Here is a 6,848-nt window from a genome sequence, read left to right on the forward strand (position 1 = left end):
GAGCTCAAGCCAACAGAGCATCCATATTCCTCTCGCCCAACTCTTCAAGAATCCTGGCATCTCAAGTTCCCCCCTCGTGGAGACTGCAGCTAGGGCTCTCATGCTGGTACAGGTCCCGCATAGCCCTTGATCCCTACATATGCAGCCCCCACCTAGAGTGACGATCTGTCATGTACAAAGCACAAATCACTTAAACTCCTCGTTCACATGATTACAAACAGCCCCTTTCTCAGTGCAGTGGTCTACCGTGTACAGAAGAAAACATGCCTGGCACTTAAATTATATAAACAACCCCCTGTTCCAGTGCAGCAGTCTGTCATGTACAGTAGTCAAAAGTCCAAGCACTCACACAATATAAACAGCCCCTGTCACAGTGCAGTGGTTTATCATGTACAAAAGACAAAATGCCAGGCACTTACATGATATAAACAGCCCCTGTCTCAGTGCAGCGCTCAGTCGTGTACGGAAGACAAAATTCCTCTGTCTCAAAGCAGCAGTCTGCCCTCTTCAGACTCAGGGCATGGTCTGCTGTGTACAGAAGCTAAGTAGCACCCTGCCTCAGAGCAGCAGTTTACAATACACAGATCTCAGTGCTGTGACCTGCTATGCACAGAGGAGGAAGCGTTTCAGTCGCTCACTCACTCATAAGCAGTAAGCAGCCCCCACCAGTCTGCCTTACATAAAGCATTGAGCTTTGACTGCTCACTCACTCTCTCATAATATGGAGCTCCCTGCCTCAGAGCAGTGATCGGTGATGTATAGAGTACAAAGCGTACTTTAAAATGCTCCAGCCACTCGAGTCCTTTGAGTTTTGTTATGTGTTGAACAATGGCTTTGCCACTGTTTTCTCATATGGGTGTGAAGTATTGCTTGCACTATACATAATGCTGGTGTGGCCGCCGTTCATCACCTCCTGTGATAAGCACCATTGACGGAGCTGTTGTTTATGTGAGTGTGTAGTGCTTTGTACGTTAGCTACTGTGCATGTTGGCATATTGTGCATTGTTCATCGCTTTCTATATAAGCACTGGCTGTGCAGCTGCTTTTGTGATGAGGTGTGTTGCATACGCTACTGCTACTTATGCTGGTGCTGCACTTTTCTTCACTTTTCTATTAGTGCTGCACAATAAATCGAAATTAAATCGTAATCACGATTAGGCAAAAGCTGCGACTGTCATGCGTATCATTCAGTGAAGCACGGTTCTGTGATCAACAGTAAATCTCCATCCGAAGGTCTGTACAAGGTTATACAGATGAGCAGTAATTGGGTGACAGAGATTTCGTTGGAGAAACACTCTCTGGCACGTGTTTCACAGTAGGACGTTTAGGCTGATGTGCAGTGCCATTGCTCACTCTAATAGCTACTTCATATGCAAAACTCTTGCATTCATGACAGCTTTCTGTGTCCTATTATTTTAGCAGCATTCAGGTACTACAGATGTAGCTATCTAACCTGTTCTTGTCTTCTTCTGCAGATTTATGCTGCACACTGTGAATATTTTACCTTTAAGAGCTGGTTTAATGTTGTATGCACCAATATACTTGATGCTTATTATTACCATGCTCTGCATTTCATTAGTCCAGCATTGCTCCAATGTTTACACTCATGAAATATTTGAATGTGGCTCTTTCCCCTCTAAATGACTGGAGTTCATTTAGAGCAGAGAAGTTTCTGCCTTTAAGAGTTCCCAGAAAGCACTCAGACTGATGGCTGTGGCTTTGGCAGAGTGCTTTGCTTTGCTCTGACTCATAAGATAATGATGGCGAGATTGACAGTTCTCTTATGCCTGTTCTCACGTCCCCCATTCGTTGCGGGCGACAGGAACTTTGTGTCCAGATCGTTCTGCTATGCAGTGCATTCATAACATGTGAAGTCATAATATATCTTTTGAAACATGCATTCAAGTGAGGGCACTAAGACAGACACTCTAACAGGTTTGTCCATGGAACTAGATTATATAAGTGGGCCAGAATATATCTACTTTATAGCCTGTTAGTCTCCTTGATGTTTTGCAAGAGTACTTGGACAGTGACTGTATCCTTGTTTTAAGTATACTGTTAAAACGACATGACACCATCATATTTATAGTCACACGGCAGAATGTCCTGTCAATTAGAATTTCAAGTGGCACACGAAAGCTGATCACTTCTCACCCTTCTATATATAACTCGTGCTGGCCACTCTTGTCAGTTCTGTGATTTGAACGCTTCCTCATTTACATCACGAGTTTGCCTTTGCAAGAAGATTATGCTAAAACTTGAACTGAGATTGTGGGTGGTGTCAAACAGGTCACTTGTTATTATAGCCTGAATGTTCCCTGCAATGCATGCATTGTCCATGCAGGAATCAAGCTAGCTGAAATCAATGTTCAGCATTCACCTTAAAATGTTGCAGTCCCACTGTGTTGGCATTTTTTGACTCAGTTGTGTAAATACTGACTAAGGATTAGGACCAGTGCTACTGCTGCCTTCGTGTTCATCTGCACAGTGTTAACCCCACATGCATTATGTTCATGACAGCATCGGCATTGCCGCTGCAGCAAATATTAGTACTAGGTGTTGGCATGATCGCCACCATTAATCGCTCAGCACGGTCAGGCTCACTGCCAGATGCAACATTATGCAATGGTGTCTGTGTTGCTGCCACATGCATTATTTGGCCACCAACATACTGTAATGGTGTGGTGCTCACACTGTGAATGTCATGTGAACATCCAGGGGTAAACATTGCTAGGCGATAGTACCATGGACTAGCCATGTGTCTGCAGTACTGAATGGCTGCTGTTAATGCAGTCTGGAGACAAGCGACATTAATGCTGGCAGTGAGTGTATGGTTAATCCAGGATGAAGGCGGGACTGCTGTCCTTTATTCTGTTATGTGTTTGCAGTAGTCTAATGCTTGTCCAACTTGCTCTTATAGCTGCTATGCTGAGCTTATGAGGTCTTCCGCTGTGTTAAGTACTATTAGTTGAGGTCAATAGCTATGTTTGCAGCTGATCTGGACCTTCTCTATCAACATGGTGGGATTTTATGAGATCCCTAAAGCGACATCTTCGATGACGCAGTGTTGAGAGACAGACTCGAGAGGGATCATCTCCCGTTACCTAATGTAACCTCAGTTCCCTGATAGGAGGGAACGAGACACTGCGTATGCTCCCATGTTACATAGCTCAGAGACTTTGTCAGCTGCACTCAGCTTCAGTCCAAAGATTCTGAGGCTCTATTTTGTATGCTTGAACGCCACTGGTGGGCCAATTCTCACCCACGGGATTTCATTAGGCTTCAGTAGATTCGAGGAAGGAGAGGATAACCCCAAAGAGACATTTGATGACACAGTGTCTCTTTCACTCCTCTCAGCAAATCAAGGTTACGTTAGGTAAACGGAGACATTTTGATCAGTGCATGCTCTCACTGACTGCACTTCTTTTATCATAAACAACAATGTGCAGATGTACGTATGATGCAAGTAAGAGATTCATTCATCAAACAGTGCATAGACAGCTTCACTGATTATAATGGGAGTTTTTTTAAGTCCTTAAACTCGCACTAGACTAAAGTCAGTCATACTGTTCTTTGACAATGAAAATGTTCTTTGCTCATGTTCTCTGTATAATTTATTTGCAGAATAACTGTTAAAGTTCAAGTTCAAGTCTGCTTGATTGTCAAATTTAACATCAAAGCCTTAAAATCTAGATCAAATATAAAATGTAGATACAACTATACAATAAGGGAATGTATAAAAAAAAGGCATATAATAAAATTAAAAATAAAGTTAAATAAAGCAGCGCAAGGCAAATGACAGATATAGTGTAAATCAATGAAGTGAACAACAGTGCAGATAAAAGATTTTTAGTGCAAAAAAAATCCCTTATTAAAAATACCTTATTAAGTCTGATTAAAGTGACAAGTGACAAAGGGCTCAAGAGCAGTTATTTTATTTAACTGACTGATGAGGTAGTGGAATGACGTCAGTTCCATGCTGAATGAGGTAGTGAGCAGACCAATGTTGCACAAAGTGACTAGTGCATGCCATCATATAATTAGAGTGTGTGTGTTTGGGGGGGGGGGGGGCGGGGGGGGTTCATAGTTCAGTGGTGTCTGGGGCAGAGTGAAAGTGAAAGTGTTATGATAAGTAACTTAATTTAAACTTCTTTTTTTTATTCTGATCAAGTTAAATACAAATCTAGTTGTATTAAAATGTGACATAACACCCATATCTAGTACTCGCCTAAAAAGACAGGTTTATGATGTGTATTGTTAACAGGGGGGTTGTTTTAAGCCAGGCTTCTGCCTGGGATCACAGGTTGATGCTGTTTCATGTGTTGGCCAAGGACCGGAGCTGGGAAGATTTCTAGAAAAGGTATTCTAGATGAAAAATGAGAATGTCCTAGAATCTGAGATGTAGATACAGCCTGGTATGTGAAAAAAGGGTTTGACAGAGATTTGCTTAAAGGTGTTATAGCGTCCACATGTACTATGGAAGGGTCCATGCAAGCATAAGACAATTGTGTAGGGTTTCTACATTCTTTAGTAAAGAGTAAATGAATGCATTCAATCTAAACAAAAATATGCACTTAAGCACACATAATACATTAAAAAAAATACTTAATAAAGGCACTTAATGTAAGAAAACATAAGAAAATTAAACAATATAATTTCATATTTTCAAAAACCTCCCTTTGGGGACAGACTCATTTGTAAAACTGGTGTAAAATAAAGTAAACAAAGTTTTTATCAAATTGTAAAGATATAGAAAGTTTTCTGTAGGACTTAGGTGAAGGGTTGGTGTAGGACAATAGAAAATACAGTTTGTACGGTATAAAAGCCATTACACCTATGGAATGTCCCCATTTAGGTAGCTAAGTAATTAATTATATGTGTATGTGTGTGTGTGTGTGTGTGTCTGATCCTCATCTAAATGTATGTTTTTACCTTAATCTTACAGTTCATTATAAACCCTCCTGAGCATTTATTTTGTCTGTCTCAAAGGCATTTCTCTCTTTTCTATTCTTAAGACACAGATGTTTTTAGTTTTGCTTACCCAGGCAAAAAAAAAAAAATTATGGCAAGAAGAATTTGGTGACATGAACAGAATCAGAATCTGCAAAACTGAGCTCTAACACAAAACTTTATTACTGGTAGAAGAAAACAGATCGTACAACTCTACTGTTGAGAAAAAAGCTGATTATTATTATTTAATCTATAGTTATTCACTGTCTTCTTACGTGCATTTATTCATGCCATGTTTGATCTGAGAGGTGAATAGGGGTCTGGCCAAAGGGAGGAATGCTTCTGAACCCAAAGACAAAAAGTCCAACTATACTTGCAGGTCAATAGTTCAATCCACTAACACATATACATTCTTACGTTTCTTTCAGATTTGTCAGCTTGATTGGTTGCTTCATACTACATTAAAGAGGAGAATGTTTCTATAAAGTCTGCGTGGATGTGTCGTTCTCCATTTTATGTCTATGTTTTGATGCACTCCTTTTTAGCTGGTGGATGTCTGTCCTGATGAAAAAGTCAACCCTGAATCAGAAAGATACTATTGTGTTTTTTTACTGTGTTTGCAGGTATTTACAACTATGAGAGGAGAAACAGAAACAGATTGGAAGATATTTTAAGTATGTGACAAACAACAACATAATTTCCTAGTCTCACAACAGTGAGTATTTTAGCTGCAGACCAGTCAGTCTGGGCATAATTTTGAGGCTGGCAGGCGTCAGATCAGCAACATTCCAGTTTTCATCCTGAAACAAGCCTCAAACAAGCCTGAAAAAGCCATAAATGCCCAAACAAACCCTGAAGTCCTAAAGCAGCTTTCACTCCACCCCATTTGTGCTAGTTGTGAATCTGATTGGGTGCTTTTTATTTGGGTGGCAGTATATGTTGAGAGTGATTGCTGGATTTGGTAGCCTCATATGAACTTTTTAATTAATTCTCAGGAAGTGTTACTGGTCTACAAAGAATGCAGTATGACTTGTTTACTCCCATTATTTATTAACCTTCTCTTGTTTTCTTTAAGATCAGACACAAAGGCTTTGACCTTAAATGTCATCTGAGTGAAATAATGAAGAGTTACTCCCCACTTTTCACTACACCTGGTGTTTCATTTTGTCTTTCTCATTATATTCAGAATATTTGTTCACTGCATACCATATTTTCATCAAACAGCCACAGTATCATATATTCACTGTATTCCTTATATCTTTCATAATTCTTTTACGGACAATATAAGTTAATTGTTATATTTTGTTTAAGGATATACGCTTTTGTTTTATGCTATAAGGATATGTTATATCCTTAAGATATACTCCTGCTCATCTCCATACATTATACAGTTAATATTTGTATATGTCCATGTATATATTGTTTTTTTAGAATGTTTATCCTGTTTACTTGAATATGTCCCTATACTGGTTCACAGAGTATATGTTTTATGACCTAGTAAGGTTAAAAGCTTAAGTGGAAGTTAATGCTCCTTTTTTTTTCTTTTTCAGTGATGATATTTCATTAAATTACCATTTCTTAAAAGCTATTAATACTCAATAGCATAATTCAGTACTCTGTTTTACTTATTAAAAACATTTTCACAAGGATGTGGAATGTCTGCAAGAATGTTTCCACTTTGAAAAGTTGCAAGACATCTACAGGAAAAAAATAGTTGGGGAAAATTATGTTGAAAGTTGATTCAAGAGTAAATAAATGAAGGACTCATAAAGATACTGTCAAAAACTCAAAATATGTTCATTCTTGTAAGTGGTTTATTAAGAATGCATCCTCCAGGCCCAGAGAGGTTTAGGTTGTTAAAAATGTAATTCTACTGACACCTACAGGGTAAACGCTGC

The sequence above is a fragment of the Carassius carassius genome, chromosome 25 (genome assembly GCF_963082965.1).
Source record: "Carassius carassius chromosome 25, fCarCar2.1, whole genome shotgun sequence".
NCBI lineage: Eukaryota > Metazoa > Chordata > Actinopteri > Cypriniformes > Cyprinidae > Carassius > Carassius carassius.